The sequence below is a fragment of the Aotus nancymaae genome, unplaced genomic scaffold (genome assembly GCF_030222135.1).
Source record: "Aotus nancymaae isolate 86718 unplaced genomic scaffold, 86718_ANA_hifiasm-v0.15.2.pri h1tg000077l, whole genome shotgun sequence".
Classification (NCBI taxonomy): Eukaryota; Metazoa; Chordata; class Mammalia; order Primates; family Aotidae; genus Aotus; species Aotus nancymaae.
Genome location: NW_026988492.1, coordinates 8,720,591 through 8,738,182, shown reverse-complemented (window position 1 = coordinate 8,738,182; position 17,592 = coordinate 8,720,591). Strand labels below are relative to the sequence as shown.

The 17,592-nt window shown below is 40.6% G+C and overlaps 1 long non-coding RNA gene across 1 annotated transcript in view; it reads right to left on the bottom strand.

The window, feature by feature from the left end:
• The window catches only part of LOC105715734 (uncharacterized), a 48,474-nt gene that overhangs the window by 12,533 nt on the left and 18,349 nt on the right, over positions 1-17,592 (bottom strand). The window contains exon 2 of the long non-coding RNA XR_001107118.3: positions 10,233-10,317. This is a non-coding gene — a long non-coding RNA (uncharacterized LOC105715734). The remainder of the gene's footprint in view (positions 1-10,232; positions 10,318-17,592) is intronic.

The following is a 17,592-nucleotide window of genomic DNA, read 5'->3' as shown; positions in this document are numbered from 1 at the left end:
TTCTCCAGTGTACCATCCCCCATATTGTCACAGTTATCTTGAAAGGTAATCACTCTCTTGACCCTAATAATTTTCACTCACTGGTTAGGCAACTTTTTGTTAAAAATGTTTTGGAAGAACTTTTGGATAGAGTAGAAATTCAGGAAAACAAATGATCTCAACATTTCTTTCTAAATTGAAGATACTATTCTACTGTGAAACATTGAAAGCCACATATGCATCTTCATATACAAGTGTGTGTGCATGTGTGTTTTCACTGAAGCACTGTTCCAGAGAGTAACCCATCTGATAAGACATCCTCTGCTCATTTGTTATTCATAAATAAATGGCTTGTCTCTGGAATTTCTTTTTTTTAAAGCACACAGCTAGTGGATGCTAAAAATAACCTAGAAAGGAGTTAGGAAAAAGACTAATGTAATAACCATAATATATTATCATTCCCTCTTTTTTCTACTCATAAAATTTATATGTGCAATTATATGGCTGGCCATTTGACTGCTGTTTCAGACCAAAATAAATCACCCTATTTCAGAAAAGAGAAAGATTTTGCCAAATACTTACAGATGCAAAGTAATCAGTCACCATACTTACGAACCAATTCTACAGAAATATCAGGAAATAACTAGTGGACCTACCAACAGAACTAGTGTTCAGAGATTTAATAGGCCTTTTACAGGAAGGAGAAAAAGCAATATGAGAATCTACTACGTATCCTGATAAAAGTCTCATTATCCCACCTACGGATTTATTTTAAATAAAAAGCCTACCTGAGGAGTTCTGTATGTAAGTTTTCCATAAAACACTTTATGAAAGCACTTAGCCAGCCCTGAGATGCTCAAAGAAATTATATAATAACATCTGGGGTAACAGATCTCTATTCTCAAAACTGCCGCTTGATGGCATAAAAAGCCCGCACTTAAATAGTAGAAGACAATAAAAAATGCCAGAGTTCCTATCGGCAATACTTTAAAGTTTCCCTGGTGAACATTTCTTTAAAGGTTTTCTTTTCACACTAAGGAGATGGTTATTTTTTGCTAAAACTCAGTGACTTTTTGGCACACAGTATATAGTCGGCCCTCTGCATCTGTGGATTCAAACCAACCTCAGATCGAAAATACAGCATAAAAAAATGGATGGTTACATCTGTAGTAAACATGTACAGATTTCATTTCTGGTTATTACTTCCTAAGCAATCTAGAATAACAACTATTTACATTTAGAATATATCTAAAAATGCTTGAACGAAAAATTGTCAGTAAGTCAACTGTTCCTATACAAATGGCAAACAGGTATATGAAAATGTGGTCAACATCACTAATCATTAGAGAAATGCAACTCAAAACCACAGTGAGAGATCATCTTACCCCAGTTAAAAGGACTAGTATTAAAAAGATGAAAGATAACAGATGCTGGCGAGTATGCAGTGAAAAGAGAACAACTGTTGGTGGGAATGTCTATTAGTGCAGCCACTATGGCAAACAGTGTGGTGAGTTCTCAAAAACACTAAAAACAGAACTATGATCCAGCAATTCCACTATTGAATATCTATCCAAAGGAAAGGAAATCAGTATATACCTGCACTTTCATGTTTATTGCAGCACTATTCACAATGGCAAAGATAGAGAATCAACCTAAGTGTCCATCAACAGACAGATGGATAAAGAAAATGCAGTATATATACATAAGGGAATACTTATTCAGCCAAAAAAGGAATGAAATCCTGTCATTTGCAGCAATGTAGATGGGATTATGCTATATGGAATTATGGGTAGAATTAGATCACTATGCTAATAAAATAAGCCAAGACAAATATCACATGTTCTCACTTTAAAGGAGCAAAAAGTTGATCTCATGGAGGTAGAGAGTAGAATGATAGATACCAGAGGCTAGGAAGCGTGTGTAGGTTGACAGAGGGGATGAGGAGGGGTTGATTAATGGGTACAAACATACAGTTAGAAAGAATAACTACAGACCTACAGATAGAAGGAATAAATCCTAATGTTCAATAGCAGAGAAAGGTGACTATAGTTAACAACAATCTATCACATATTTTAAAATAGAAAAGAGGACTCAAAATGTTTCCAACACATAAATAAATACTTGAGGTGATGGATACCCCAGATACCCTGATCTGATCATTACACATTCTATGCATGTGACAAAATATCACATGTACCCCATACATACCTGTAAATATTATGTATCAATTTTTAAAACTAGGCCTGGACTCGGCGTGGTGACTCACGCCTGTAATCCCAGCACTTTGGGAGGCGAAGGCGGGTGGATCGTGAGGTCAGGAGATGGAGACCATCCTGGCTAACACAGTGAAATCCTGTGTCTACTAAAAATACAAAAAGCCAGGCGTGGCATGCACCTATAGGCCCAGCTATTTGGGAGACTGAGGCCGAAGAATCACTGGAACCCAGGAGGCAGAGGTTGCAGTGAGGCCAGATTGTGCCACTGCACTCCAGTCTGGGCCACAGAGCAAGACTCCATCTCTAATAATAATAATAATAATAATAAAAACTAGGTCTGGCAAGGTGGCTCATGCATAATCACAGCACTTTGGGAGGCTGAGCTGGGAGGATGACTTGAGGCCAGGAGTTTGAGACCAGCCTGGGCACCATAGTGAGACCCCCATCTCTACAAAAATAAAAATAAAAAAAATAGCCAGGCATGGTGGCACATGCCAGTAGTTCCAGCTACTCAGAAGGCTGAGACAGGAGGCTCAACTGAGGCAGGAGGCTTGGTTGAGTCAAGGAGGTTGAGGCTACAGTGAGTTATGATTGCACCACTGCACTCCAGCCTGGGCAACAGAGGGAGACCCCATTTCAAAAAAAAATTTTTTTTTTTAGTAAGTCAAATGTCCACACCAAATAATCCCTTAGACAACTTTCAACTCCTTAAAAGTGGTCTATCCTGGGCATCCCCTTTGGCTAATTTAACACAAACCAGCTTGCCTCAAACAGCGTGGAGGTCATACTCTTAACATTTTCTTTATTCTTATGCTTATTGGAGGCATGGCACAAAATTCTCCGCATAGAGAAAAATAACTAAGACCCCTACCCAAAGGCAGTTGACTCCAGAGAGGTCTCTAATGACCTAGAACTCATCGGAAAATGCAGACTACATCAGACCCAGCTGAAGACACCCAGGTAGTTTTTGTTTTTTAACGGCTTTATGGCGGTGTAATTTACATACAGGGGAAAAAAAAACCCTGCACATGTTTAGTGTATACAATTCGATGAGTTTAAACACCGGACAGACATTTTAAACTCATTCGTCAGTTGAATGGGCCGCACACCGAGGTTTGGAAACCACCAGAGAACTTTTATCCCAATCCACCCAGACGCAAGGAAGCTGATGGCCCAGGCCTGCGCCTTCCAGCTAAGCAGGCCCAGCTGCAAACAGTTCCGCAGGCGCCTCCCCCGGGGTCTAGGAGACCTGCTGGAAAGCTCGCAGCAGGGCCCGCTCCCGGTCCTGGGGCGGCCCAGGCTCCTCAAGACCTCGCAGCTACCTCTGCGGAGCGCGGCTGCTCGGCCACCGGCCCCTTCCGGACCCCGGAGCTCCGTGGCACTGGGGGTCCCGGCCCCGGGGCGGTGCCATGCGTCCCTGGAGCGCAGGACGCTCTCGGCCCCTGGAGACCCCAGGAGGCCCGGATCTGGCCCGGGGTGGAGGGCGAGGCCAAACGGCCTCCACCTGCTCACCGGGCAGACTCTACCTGGGCTTTTTGCGCGGAGCCTCCTGCAGGCAAATTTGGTGTCGCTTGTGCTCGCGGGCGTGCTGCAGTCTCCAAGCCCCAGGAAGCAGAGGCCCAGGTAGGCAAACCCACCACCTGGCCGCCCCAGCTCATGTAGGCCTTGAGTTCAGCATCGCGGCCACATGAAGGAGGAGTAGCGGTGAGCCCTGGGCAACGCGGACCACTGGGTGCCAGGAGACCAAGGATGCTCCTGTCTCCAGACGGCCCCCTGCGAATCCCTTTAGCTCTTGGTTCAGCCAAGAAAGCTACCAAACCGCGTGGCTCGGGAGCTGCGCCTTGTGGGTCACTCTCTGTGGGCTCTGTTGGGGAAACCGAGTTCTCAGCTCCTGGAGATGTCCCTCCAGCCAACACACCCCTCTCAGGGGCGCTGTCTGGGGACGCCACCCTCCCCATCTCTCCTTCCCGTCTGTTCACCCACAATCTGGAAACGTCTCTAGTTCCCCTTGTGTGTCTCTAGCCCAGCCAGACTCTCTGGGGAAGGGAGTGGTGTCTGCAGGGGTGGGAGTTCCTCCCCAGCAGCCCCCCAGCAGCCCCGAATAATCGGCCTAGAGGTGCTTACTGAGGGATAGAAATCTAAATTTGCACCCAAGGCAGCCGCGGCCATGTGAGCAACCTTCTCTGAAAGCTTCTGGAAGAAAGTCTGACTTGTGTAACATTTCTGAGACTTCTTTTTTTTGTTTTTTTTAGAAAAGGGGTCTATTTGGCTGTGCTGCCCAAGCTGGCCTATAACTCCAGAGCTCAAGCAATCCTCGAACCTCAGCCTCCCCAGTAACTAGGACTACAGACATGCACCACCATGTCCAGCTAATTTTTTTAAATGTTTTGTAGAGAAAGGGTGTCACTATGTTGCCTAGGCTGGTCTTGAACTCCTGGCCTCAAGCAGTGCTCCCACCTGGGCCTCTCAAAGTGCTAAGATAACAGGCGTGATGACCCACCCCCACCTGGCCCTTTAAGACTTCTTTAGCATCAGATTTTTAAAGCACCTCTCTTCAAGCCTTAGAAGGTTTGCAAGAAGCCCAAAGAAGCAAAATGCCATTATGATGAACAGAAAAACAGGGCTACACTGAGACCTCCTCAAATTCCAGTGCAGTTCTAATTTTGAGGCCAAGCTGTATAGATCCACAAATGATGCCCACTGATTTGCCCACAACACAGATTATTTATCTTTTCTCTTTTATTTTTAGATGGAGTCTCGCTCTGTTGCCCAGGCTGGAGTACAGTGGCATGATCTTGCTCTCCGCAACCTCTGCCTCCCAGGTTCAAGTAATTCTCCTGCCTCAGCCTCCTGAGTAGCTGGGACTACAGGCACCCACCACCAGGTCCAGCAAATTTTGTATTTTTAGTCGAGATGGGGTTTCACTATGCATTTTTCTTTTCTCAATTCCGTTATGGTAAAATCACTCAAGTTATGCTAAATATCAATCAAGCTATGCTAAAGAATCAATCAAGTCATGCTGTTTCTGCTCTTTGGGGAATACTTAAGTCAAAAACAAAACAAAACATATACTTTCTGACTGCCAAATACCTGACTGTAATTGTGTAAGTCACGTAAGCCAGACATCTTATACCTTGGATTTCATGAAAATAAAACAATTTATAGGAAGAATTTTTTTTGCTGCATTTCAGGCAGTAATAATACTACTGCTTTTTAAAGGATTTTTGCCAGTTAAAAGCTTAAACTTTTGTAATCACAGCTGAGCACATGCTCTCTAACACACACACGCATGTGCGCACGTGCGCGCGCGCACACACACACACAATCTCATTAAGCACTTTTTTCTCTAACCACCTTTATTATGCAATTAGTAGCACCCAAGATGAAAGCACCTTTGATGTCTTACTTAAAACTAAACATTAGTGCTGTGGTGTTAATGTTTCTGTTTCCCCTGCCTCCAAATTCATATGTTGAAACCTAACCTAGAATGCAATAGTATCAAGAGGTGGGCCTTTGGGAGGTGTATTAGTTGGTTTTTACACTGCTATAAAGAACTGCCTGAGACTGGGTAATTGATAAAGGAAAGAGGTTTAATTGATTCACAGTTCAGCATGACTGGGGAGGCCTCAGGAAACTTATAATCATGGCAGAAATCAAAAGGGAAGCAAGGTACCTTCTTCACAAGGTGGCAGGAAGGAGAATAAATGGAGGAGGAACTACCAAACACTTATAAAACCATCAGATCTCGTGAGAATTCACTCACTGTCACGAGAACAGCATAGGGGAAACCGCCCCCATGATTCAATTACATCCACCTGGTCTCTCTCGAGACGTGGGAATTATGGGGATTGCAATTCAAGATGAGATTTTGGGTGTGGACACATCAAAGCATAGCAGGAGGTCATTAGTTCATGAGGGGTTTGCTCTCATCAATGGGATAAGAGGCTGGAGGGAGCTCATTAGTACTTTCCACCATGCGAAGACACATAGGAGGTGCCATCTCTGGGGAATAGGTACTCACCAGACATTGAATCTGCTGGTGCCTTTGATATACGAGCTAAAAAATTATTTAGGCAGATAGGGTAGGAAGTCCTCAGTAAGGTTTTCCTTTTAAGGAAAAGCAGACCCCAAATCGTTTTCTTTTCTAATGAAGAGCAGCCTATAAAATCAAGCTAGAGACATAGAAAGGCAAGGTAGATGCTTGCACAGATAAATGCTGTCAGCTGTGCCAATAGGGAAGGGGCTACCTGGGGGCTAGGCGTGTTCAAAATGGCAGCTACATCTTCCCTTTTCCTTGACATGTGTGCAGTCAAGAGCAGGCAACATGCCCCGTCCAGGCAAAGACCCCATGTGCATATAAGATTAGGGTGGGGCAGCCAGCTTCCCTGAAAGCTGGTAAATGTCACACCTGGTCCAACTAATCTTTGGATACTATGTCAATCAAACACCACCTCTTCAAGCCTGTCTGTAAAACCCTGTGCACTCCACTGCTGGCTGGAAGCCCCATTGGGCACCCCTGTCTCTCACAAAAGAGAGAGTTGTTCTCCTTTCTCCTTTTTCATCTAGTAGACCTCCACTCCTAAACCCACTTCTTGTGTATTCGAATACTCTTATTACCTTGGCAGGAGACGACAAACCTCAGGTATTTACCCCAGACAATGAGGCTGCTTCACCTTGACCTTGGACTTCCCATCCTCCAGAGTTATAAGCAATATAAATTTCTGTTGTTTATCAATTACCCAGTCTGTGGTATTTCATATATAGCCAAACAAAGACAATTAGGAACAAAAACAAGAGTCAATATTTTCTCCTATTTTTGGATTATAGTTATGTAATCACCACCACTTATTAAACAGCAATTATATACCAACTGTTTTACATAACTTTCCTTCAAGTCACACTGTAGCCTTATGATGCAGCTAATAATAGCTATCATTTACTGTGTATTATGTTTCCTACATGCAGGGCACTGTGCTAGTTTACATACGGTACACTATCTGATTTTTTCATCATAATAACTTTACCAGACAGCTATTATTATCCCTACTTTATAAAGAAAATGAACTTTCCATTAATAATTTGGCCAAACACCTATTATGTGGAAGTTCTGGAATTTAAACCCTGATCTGTCTGAATCTGAACTCAGTTCTATCAGGATCCAAAGTCTGAGTTTTTCCTAGACTATCATCCTTTCTCTCGATGTTCCCCAATTTTTAGTTGCTTAGAAGGATTATAAATAAATATCCAGCTTACACTACATTTGCTTTATCCTCTGAGGAAAATTTTCTGGAAAGCTACTATGTTCTGAACACCGTGGTCTGTCCCCAGAGGCCAGAATGAAGAAATATAGTGGAGGCAAACTATGTCCTTCTGTAAGCTGGCAGCGGAGTAAACAAGGTGATGTTCAATACAGATTCTGTTTTAATTATTCTCAGTGTTTTCATTTAACCTGTTATTGTACTGCCCAGTTTACAAATTACACTATAATTTGGTTTGTCACACAACCTTGTAATGCAAGTGTGAATTACCCAGTCAGGCTACTAAGAACCTCTACAAGATCTTGTGACTTGAGCCAGGTTACAGTTGGCAGAGCTGATTCCAAACAGGACTTCAAGTACCAAAACCTGAGTCTTTTTATTCGAATTCCCTGTTCATTGATATCACTTCTTATCATTTCCTCTGAAAAAAATGTATATACTGAAAAATATATAATATATATATATATATATATATATGTACTGAAAAATCACTGAGCTTGAATTATCCCGAAAGCTACTCTTTCAGGTTCTTTTATTTTTTTTTTTAAGGCAGAGTCTGGCTCTATTGCCCAGGCTGGCATCATGCAGTGGAATGATCTTGGCTCACTGCAACCTCCACCTCCTGGATTCAAATGATTCTCCTGTCTCAGCCTCCTGAGTAGCTGGGATTACAGGTGCCCACCACCATGCCAGGCTAATTTTTGTATTTTCAGTAGAATAGGGTTTCACCATGTTGGCCAGGCTGGTCTCAAACTCCTGACCTCAGTTGATCTGGCTGTCTCAGCCTCCCAAAGTGCTGGGATTACAGGCATGAGCCACCACACCTGGCCCTCTTTCAGATTCTGATTCAAATAACATTTATTTAACATCTCTGAGACCCCATGCCAAATATTTTTGTGTGCATTCTTATCCCTACCTTACAATGACCATTTAAGGTAAGTGTTATTCATCTTATAAACTTAGTTCTCACAGAATAAGAATCCTTTCAAAATAAGAATCACTGGCTGCCAGGACTTTACAGTTTAGTAGGCTGACAGTAAAAGCCATGCTGATTAGAGGTGATGATATTCCCATGGGATGCACCAAGTGTCCGTGCCTTCTCTCAACCTGTCAGCTCCCTCTTCTCTTTGTTTCATCCTGCTAACTCTATTAGCCATCACTTCTGCATCACTCCTTCTGAAATTCTCAAATCCCTCAGCCCTCCGTCCTCTCCAGGAGCCCCTGAGCAAATGAACCCCCAGGGCTGCAGAGCACACAGCCACTCAGACAGGTGCCAGTCATCATTCCACATCCACTGGGCCCTTCTAAGTACCCCCTCCCAGTTCTCTACGTGGTTCTCCACAGCAGCTTTCTCAAATGTCTGACTTCTCAGCATCCTTATTCATCAGGTCCCAACTCCCTCAGCATTCAGCTATTGCAAATGCATCTGTGCCTATGCTCATCCCTGCCTTTGTCCTCATTATGGTTTGGCCTTATGCTTTCCCCAGAGCTCCAGAATCCATCCTTTTCTGCCCCTATGCACCATCTCCCTGTTCCTTTTAAGTATCTCCTTTTATGTACACTCATTATCTGTTCTCTGACCACCCACCACTCCCCGAACCCCATAGGGTCTGACTCTATCACCCAGGCTGGAGTGCATAGGCACAATCATCATAACTCACTGCAGCTTTGAGCTCTTAACTCAAGTGGTCCTCCTGCCTCAGCCTCCTGAGTAGCTGAGCCCACAGGTGTGCACCACTGCACTTAGCTAATTTAAATTTTTTTTTTTTTTGTAGAAGACAAGGTCTCACTATGTTTCCCAGGCTGATCTTAAACACCTGGCCTCAAGTGATCCCCCTGCTTCAGCCTTGCAAAGTGCTGGGATTACAGGCATGAGCCACCACACTGGGCCCTCTGTTCTCTCTCGTAGTAAATAACAACAACCAGAAAAGGGCTCTTCCTTAACTCTCTACCCACTTCTAGCTAAAGTCCCTGAATTCTACCCCAGTCACTCCACTGAAACTTCTCTTGCCCAAGTCATTCACAATTTTTCTGTTTCTAAAACTAACAGATACTTTTAAGCCCTTCTCTTTCTTGATCCTGCTGGAGCATTTGATACCATTCCCCACTCTATTCATTTTCTTTCCAAAGCTTGACTGGCATTGCATCCTTCTGATTTTTCTCTGACTTCTCAGGTTGAAGGAAAACAGCCTTCATGAACTTATCCTCTTCTGCCCATCTGTTAGTGTATGGCATTCCCGAGTCCTGTGCTTGGTCCCTAGCACTGCACTGCAGGCTCACACAGCTATCTATGATGGTCCCTAAGCTCACCTCCCACTATGCACTCACCCATAAATTTTATCCCTGACTGTGGTTTCAATTACTGTATATGCACTGACAACTCCCAAATCTATATCTCCAGTGCTACAATTCCTGTTAACCTGCAAACTCATCATCTTGAATGTCTCAAAGTAAACAGCATCCTTTTCGTGGGGCTCCATATCAAATCCTCGCTGTCTCTCAGTGAAAGATACTATCAAGGATAGTGTCCTTGTTACTCATAAGGTCCTTTCAAAGCATCAATTACATTTAGCAACAGACACCCAATTCTGATGATTGAGTATCGGGATAGAATTTCCCCATGTTTCTCAAGTACCTGAGACACTTCTCCACAAGTGCATTTTCTTCCAACTCTATATGATACCAGTATACAAAACATGACTATCGCTTTGCTACCTTGTGTCAGGAACTACATTTTCTCCGCTGTGACCAGTGATGGGGGGTCCTCATTTCAACACACCTGGCAGATGATCCAGCTCCACAATCTCATTTTAGCCTCTACTTTCTTCACCTTTCCTGTCACCAATGGTAGTAGGTTGGGTTACCTGGAAGCAGAGACGGGGATGGAGATTAGAATTTGGACAGTTTATCAGAGAATGGTTCCTAGGTAAATGCCTTGGCAGAGAAGGGATAAAGCAGGATTAAACAAGGGGAGAAGCTGGGCTACTGTGCAGTCTCAAAAAAGGTCTCAGTCAGCCTCACAGGGAGCAACTGGGATGGCCCTTCAGAGTCGTCCCAGGTTGCAGCAAAGGGGCCAGAACTTTCTGCTCACATGTGGACCAGATATTGGATGTAGCCAGTCCTCTGAAGTGATTGGTGATCTTGGGCCCCGACAGCTCTCTCCAGATGAGGGCAATTTCCAGAAAGAGCTGCTGGCTAATGGCTACTTGCTGGCAGCACTCCAACCTGCTGGGGACCTGGGCATCTTAGTGACCACTACACCAGCTGTACTATTGAGGAAGGTGCTTGATTTCTCTGTTTCCTTGTCTGTGAATTGGGGAGGAATAACTTTATTATCTAATAGGGATAAGAATTAAGGAAAAAAACCCCGTCATAGTACCTGGTGGAGCACATGCTAAGCCCTCATAAGTGTTAAGCTATCATTGTGATTATTATTACTTTATAGGTATATTTTATTATAATATTTCATTTCATTTTTTTTCATACGTCGTTCATTCAGAAGCACCTACGATATGGTTAAAAGTTACTCTTATATGCTCTTATAGCACCCTATACTTCGCATATCATATTATTATTGCCTTCTCATCTCTCTACCTTACTAGAGTGTAAATTCCTTGAACACCTCTTAGTCTTACCTGAAACCTGGCTGGTCTTGCAGCATGTCCAATGGAGGCTACAGATTCTCTCCTACCCCACACAACTCTGCACAAGCCATCTTCTCCCCTCCTTGCCACTGTTATCCACCAGCCAGCCTCCAGCCCATCCCACTCACTCATTGAAGATTTGGACGATGGGCTCACAGTCGCTTTACATCTCATTTCCTGCCATCACGTGATGTGACTGTAGTGTCCACAGGACAATCCAGACAAAATTCTGATCCCTCAGTTCCTTGATCTCCTTACCTCTAATGATCATTATCTCAACTCCTCCTCTCCTGCCCATTCCCATAGCAGGTATGTGATTCAGGCTGTACCACCTGTTTAGCAAACTGGGCATTCTGTACCAATTGACCAGGCATCATTCCAATGTCCAATGATCCAAACATCATTCTGATTGGTCAGCACCTTTTTTATAGTCATTAAATATTTTTAATATTACCCCTACCCTTGAACATAGCCTAAAACATGTTCAACTTTTTCCACTGTTCTTCAATCTCATTGAAACCAATCCATTGACTGCTCTGGTTTCTCCAAATTGTTGGCCCCTTTCCCTCCTTTTTATACCAAATCAGCTTAGAGCTAATGGTCTTTCATTTCAGTAAGATGTTTCCAAAAAAAAGCTTTAATTCTCTTGTCCCAGTGTCTTTTTGTAGTCTCATTTAATGTTTGCAAGATGCTGCTTTCTCCACAGTTCAAGAAAGCCCTATTGGGAGAGGGCTTACTGGTAGTCTTCATTAATTCATGATCCCCATCCTCAAATGATCTCTCAATGCATCCTAAAAATTCTTCACATTTCCTAGTCAAATTGCTCCCTGGCTCTTTGCAGTCTCCCAAGATGCTTCTCAAACTCTCAAATCCCTTCCTCCTGTCCTCCCTCAATGAGAAAATAAACTAGCCTTTTAACAAATCTTATGGAAATTAGGTAAAATAATATATGCCCATTATAACAGGGGAAACCATCCGAGAGAAAAGAAGACATAATAACTCTGATACTGTCCAGCTATAGGCTCATTGCTCTGGAGAAATCAATGTTAAGAAGCAAGTGGGAGTTTCTTGACTCATATGAACAAATGCAAATATATGGAGACATGTATATGGAGCATGTATCTGTTCTGACAACTATGGTATCATATCATAGATATTTCTCAGCAGCTGCTTTTCATAGTTAACCATAATAATGGACATTCTCCACCTTTGCCATTATTTATCATATGTATTATATATATATATATACTATGTCTATATCAAATATCATATTACATATGTAGATGCATGCCAATATATAAATTATATGTTAATATATATAAATATAGAGATAAACCACCTGTGTTTAGCCTGTGCAAAACTCGAGGATAATTTAGCTGCATAGCTACTCAAAGCTCCCTCTATCACAAGAATTTCCAAACTGCATACCTAAGCAAGACAGAACAGATTATAATTAACTCAAACACTTAAATACATTCATGTCTAGAGAACTCAAAGTAAATAACTAGCTCTAGTAGGATCTAGAACCAGAATAATACCATTTGGCCCAGCAATCCCAATACAAGGTATATACCCATAGGTTTATAAATCATTCTGCTATAAAGACACCCGTACATGTATGTTTATTGCAGTGTCATTTACAGTAGCAAAGACTTGGAACCAACCCAAATGCCCATCAATAATAGACTGGATAAAAAAAAATGTGGCACATATACACCATGGAATACTATGCAGCCATAAAAAAGAATAGATTCATGTCCTTTGAAGGGACATGGATGAAACTAAAAGCCATCATCCTCAGCAAACTAACACAGGAACAGAAAACCAAACACTCTATGTTCTCACTCATAAGTGGGAGTCGAACAATGAGAACACATGGACTTAGGGAGGGGAACATTAACACACTAGGGCCTGTCAGGGCATGTGGGACAAGGGAAGGGAGAGCATTAGGACAAATACCTAATGTATACAGGGCTTAAAACCTAGATGATGGGTTGATAGGTGCACCATGGCACATGTATACCTATGTAACAAACCTGCATGTTCTGCACACGTATCCCAGAACTTAAAGTAAAAATTTAAAAATAAATAAAAACTAGATCTTATAAAATATTGAAATTGGAGTCAGGGCATTTCCTCCCCAGAACAGTTTCTACTGCACTAGCAAAGTCACATGACATGGATTCCTATTAGTATCTTTTTATGAAGGGATTTGTCTTTGGCATGTTAATATTATCCTAATTCAGCCATTCACTAATTGATAGCTTAATCATTTTCAGTTTTCTTGCCATGAAAGCAAAGCTGTAATAAATATCCTGGAATGTATGGTTTTTCATAATGCTGCTGTTATTTTCACAGGAAAGATTTCCAAACTGAAATCCTGTGCCGAAGAGAATGGATTTTTTTTTAAATTTCATAAAGATGTTCGGATTACATTCGGAGACGATGCAGCAATTCACTATTGTCAGAAGCCAGGTAAGAGAACACCTGCTTCCCCACACTCCTGGCAGCACAAAATGGGATCTTTCCCCTCTTTGTTTCCTTTTCTTTTTTTCTTCTGTCAATTTGATAATTAATAATGTATTTTCTGGAGAAATAAGAACATTTTTACATTGTTGATGGGAATGTAAATTAGTTCAACTGTTGTGGAAGACAGTGTGGTGATTCATCTAGGACCTAGAACCACAAATACAATTTGACCCAGCAAGCTCATTACGGGGTATATACCCAGAGGAGTATAAATCATTCTGCTATAAAGACACATGCACACATATGTTTATTGTAGCACTATTTACATTAGCAAAGACATGGAACCAACCCAAATGCCCATCAATCACAGATTGGTTAAAGAAAATGTGGCACATATGCACCATGGAATACTATGCAGTCATAAAAAGAAATGAGATCGTGTCCTTTGCAGAGACATGGATGAAGCTGGAAGCAATCATCCTCAGCAAACTAACAGGAACAGAAAGCCAAACATCTCATGTTCTCGCACATAAGTGGGAGTTGAAAAATGAGAACACATGGACACAGGAAGCGGAACAACATACACCAAGGCCAGTCAAGAAGTGGTGGGTGAGGGGCAGGAGAGCATTAGGAAAAATAGCTTACGCATGCGGGGCTTAAAACTTAGATGATGGGTTGATAGTTGCAGCAAACCCACCATGGCACATATATACCTATGTAACAAACCTGCACGTTCTGCACTTGTATCCCAGAACTTAAAGAAAAAACTATTCTCCTGGTTTAATTTTACTTACTTGACTTCTAGAAAGTTTGAGTATCTTTTTATATGTTTTTTTGATATTTAAATTTTATCTTCTATGAATCACTTTTGCCCTCTTTTGTGTTTTCTCTTATTGATTTAGAGAAATTATTTTTATTGTGAATATTAATAGTTTTGTCTGTCATATCTGTTGAAAATATATTTCCCATTTCTTAGTCTTTTTATTTAGTGTTTTTTCATTTGTTTGCCATGAATTTTTAAAAGTATTTATTTAACAAGACAAATATATCTTTCAGATTAGTGGGTTTACTGGTTTGTTTGGGAGCATTTCACCATTCAGAATTTGCTCTCCAAATGTTTATTCTAATATTTTGTTGTTTTCTGATATTAAATATTTGTTATTTTTGTATATGGTATGAGAAAGGGCTCTAGCATTGGGTTTTTCATCATTTATCTCCCCAGATATATATATATATAATATACATTGTATTAATTTGATATATAGTTAAAAACATACATCTACCTATATTCATCTATCTGTAGATAGAATGAAAATCCCATCTATTTTAGTCTGTTTTCTATTGCTATAACAGAATACCATAGACTACTAGTTTTCTAAGAAGAGTTATTTAATCATGTTTCTGGAGGCTGGGAAGTTCAAGTGCATGGCTCAGGCACCTGGTGTGTACTTTCTTACTGCATCATAGCAGAGCAGAGAGCATCGCATGGCAAGACGGGAAAATCTAGAGAGTCAGAGAGTGCTCACTTTTATACCAAAGCCACTCCTGCAATAATGAACCCACTCTTCTGACAGCATCATTAATCCATACATGAGGGCAGAGGGATTAAGTTTCCAACACAGGAAATTTTAGGAGACACATTCAGTATAACACCATCTTTGTCATGGGTTAAAGTATCATAGATATTTGTATCTGTTTCTGGATTCTTCAGGCTCTTCCACTGACCACTTCATTTCTGTCACCAATTAAAATCTTAGGCAAGCTTTGATAGCTGATAAGGTAGATTTTTACTTACTAATATTCTTTATTATTTAATTATGTTGTTGAATTATTTTGGATATCTATGCTTCAATACTAATTTTTAAATTATTTAATCTATTACAAAAATTTCAATTAGAATACAAATATTCTAATTGAAATTTAGTAATTTTGAAGTATTGACCTATTTATGATACCATGTCTTCCCATCTAGCCCCTGGTTCACTTGTTCCTTATTATTTATCAAGAAGATGTTATAGTTTTGGTTTTTCTTTAAATAAAGGTCCTATGCCTTTTTGTTAACTTTTTGGATACAACTATGAAGAAAAAAATGTATTCTTTTTTTAAGTCTATTTGTAACTGTTTATTACCAGAAGGAAAAACTACTGGGCTTTGTATAGTTACCTTATGTCCAGCTGCCTCACCAGATAGTGTTATTAATTCTAGATGTTTCTTTAAAAAAAAGACAGAAAAGAAAATAAGTACATCCATTGCTGGGATGAATTCTTCTGAGCATGGTACAGTCTTCTTTCAATATACAGCTAGATTTGATTTCCAGTATTTTATTATTTTATATCTAGATTTAAAATAGAAATGCATTTGTAATTCTTGTATCTTGTATACTATCTCTTCAGATTTTGATATTAAGGTTATTCTAAGATAAACTGCATTAGAAACATCTCCATGATTTCTATGGATTAGAGTAGATTAACATAGGAATAACCTATTTTTAAAAAAAGTTTGAGTTCATTCAATTATAACAGCATCTGAGTTGGAACCGTTTTTTTAAATACAGAAATCAGCATTTCCAGTATCATCCATGGCAAATAATCTCAAGGTTTTCTGCACACTCATGGAGTAATTTTAACAGTTAATATTTTGGTAATCCATTTTCTTTTGATTTCCAAAAGTATTTTATGGAATTATTTATTATATTCTCATGTACTTAATTTCTTCTAAATCTCATTTCAAATATTATTCTTTTTAGTCTCTTTTTTTTCCTTAATCAAGATTGTCAAAGTTTTATTTTTATTTAGTTGAGGGTTTTAGTTGCTTTTTAAAAAAATAAAAAGCTTATTGTCTCTGTTATTTGGGAGGCTGAGGCAGGAGGATCACCTGAGCCCAGGGTTAGAGGCTGTAGTGTTCTATAATCACACCTGTGAGTAGCCACTGCACTCCAGCCTGGGCAACATAGCAAGACCCTGTCTCTAAAAAAAAATAATTAACTACAAGTAAATTAAAAAACAAGTATTTGTTGTAATTCACATGTTCTAAAAACTACTTATTTTTATTAATTTCAACTATCCTTATCCATCATCCTACTTTTTTGTTCATTTTCCTAATGTTTTAAAATTTCTTAATGTTGGACTGTTGCCCCAGCTGCATAAGTGAAAGGCAGGAGTCTGGAGGTCAAGCTTAGCTGCCCTCCATGCTCCCTTTACATCTTCCCTCTGTGTGCCTGTCCACAGTGAGTTATGCATGAGAAGGCAGAGTAAAGAGAGCAGAGGACCCAGGCCTGGAGGAATAGAGTCTAGAAGGAATCCCATGATCAACTAGTCATCAAAGGTCCCTGCAAGTCAAACGTTCTAATTGATGTTTTCAGTAATGGCTCACTAGCAACCCTTCCCCTGTAAAGCAACTAGTAAAAAGCAAGCAAAATATTTTTAAAACCTCTTACAGACACAGAAGGCACAGAAAAAGTACAAAAGTAACAAGTATTTGAGAATGCAAGATTATAGAAGGAAGGGAAGCATAGAATTCCATATTCAGGCAAGTATTCTCCTTGAGGGATTTGCTGATGAACAAACTGCAATTAGACAGAGGCTGAGGAACTGGCACTCTTACTGCGGTGGGAGACCAAATTAGAGTTGAGATCCCAGCAAACGAGAGATTTGGAGGGAAATTATAGATTTTTCAGTGGGACCCCCAAGATTCCCAAAGGACTGCATCAGGGAGTGGGTTAGAAATAAATCAGAACTCAAGGGAATATGACATCATCTAAAGGCTCCAATGATCTCTATGGCTTTTGTTTTTTGCAATGCCTGTCATTCATTGATTAATTACCTCCCATGCCATAAATAAGACCACATGCCCCCCAAAATTGTGAGAATTAAACAGACCACAGGAAATTACAACTATTAGGGGCATCAGACACAGGCTTAAAATAATTATGATTAATATGTTCAAGAAATTAGATGGTGTGATGAAGAAACTCAGTAGAGAACTGGAAACTGATCTTTAAGAAAACAAGAGAGGGAGGGAAGAAAA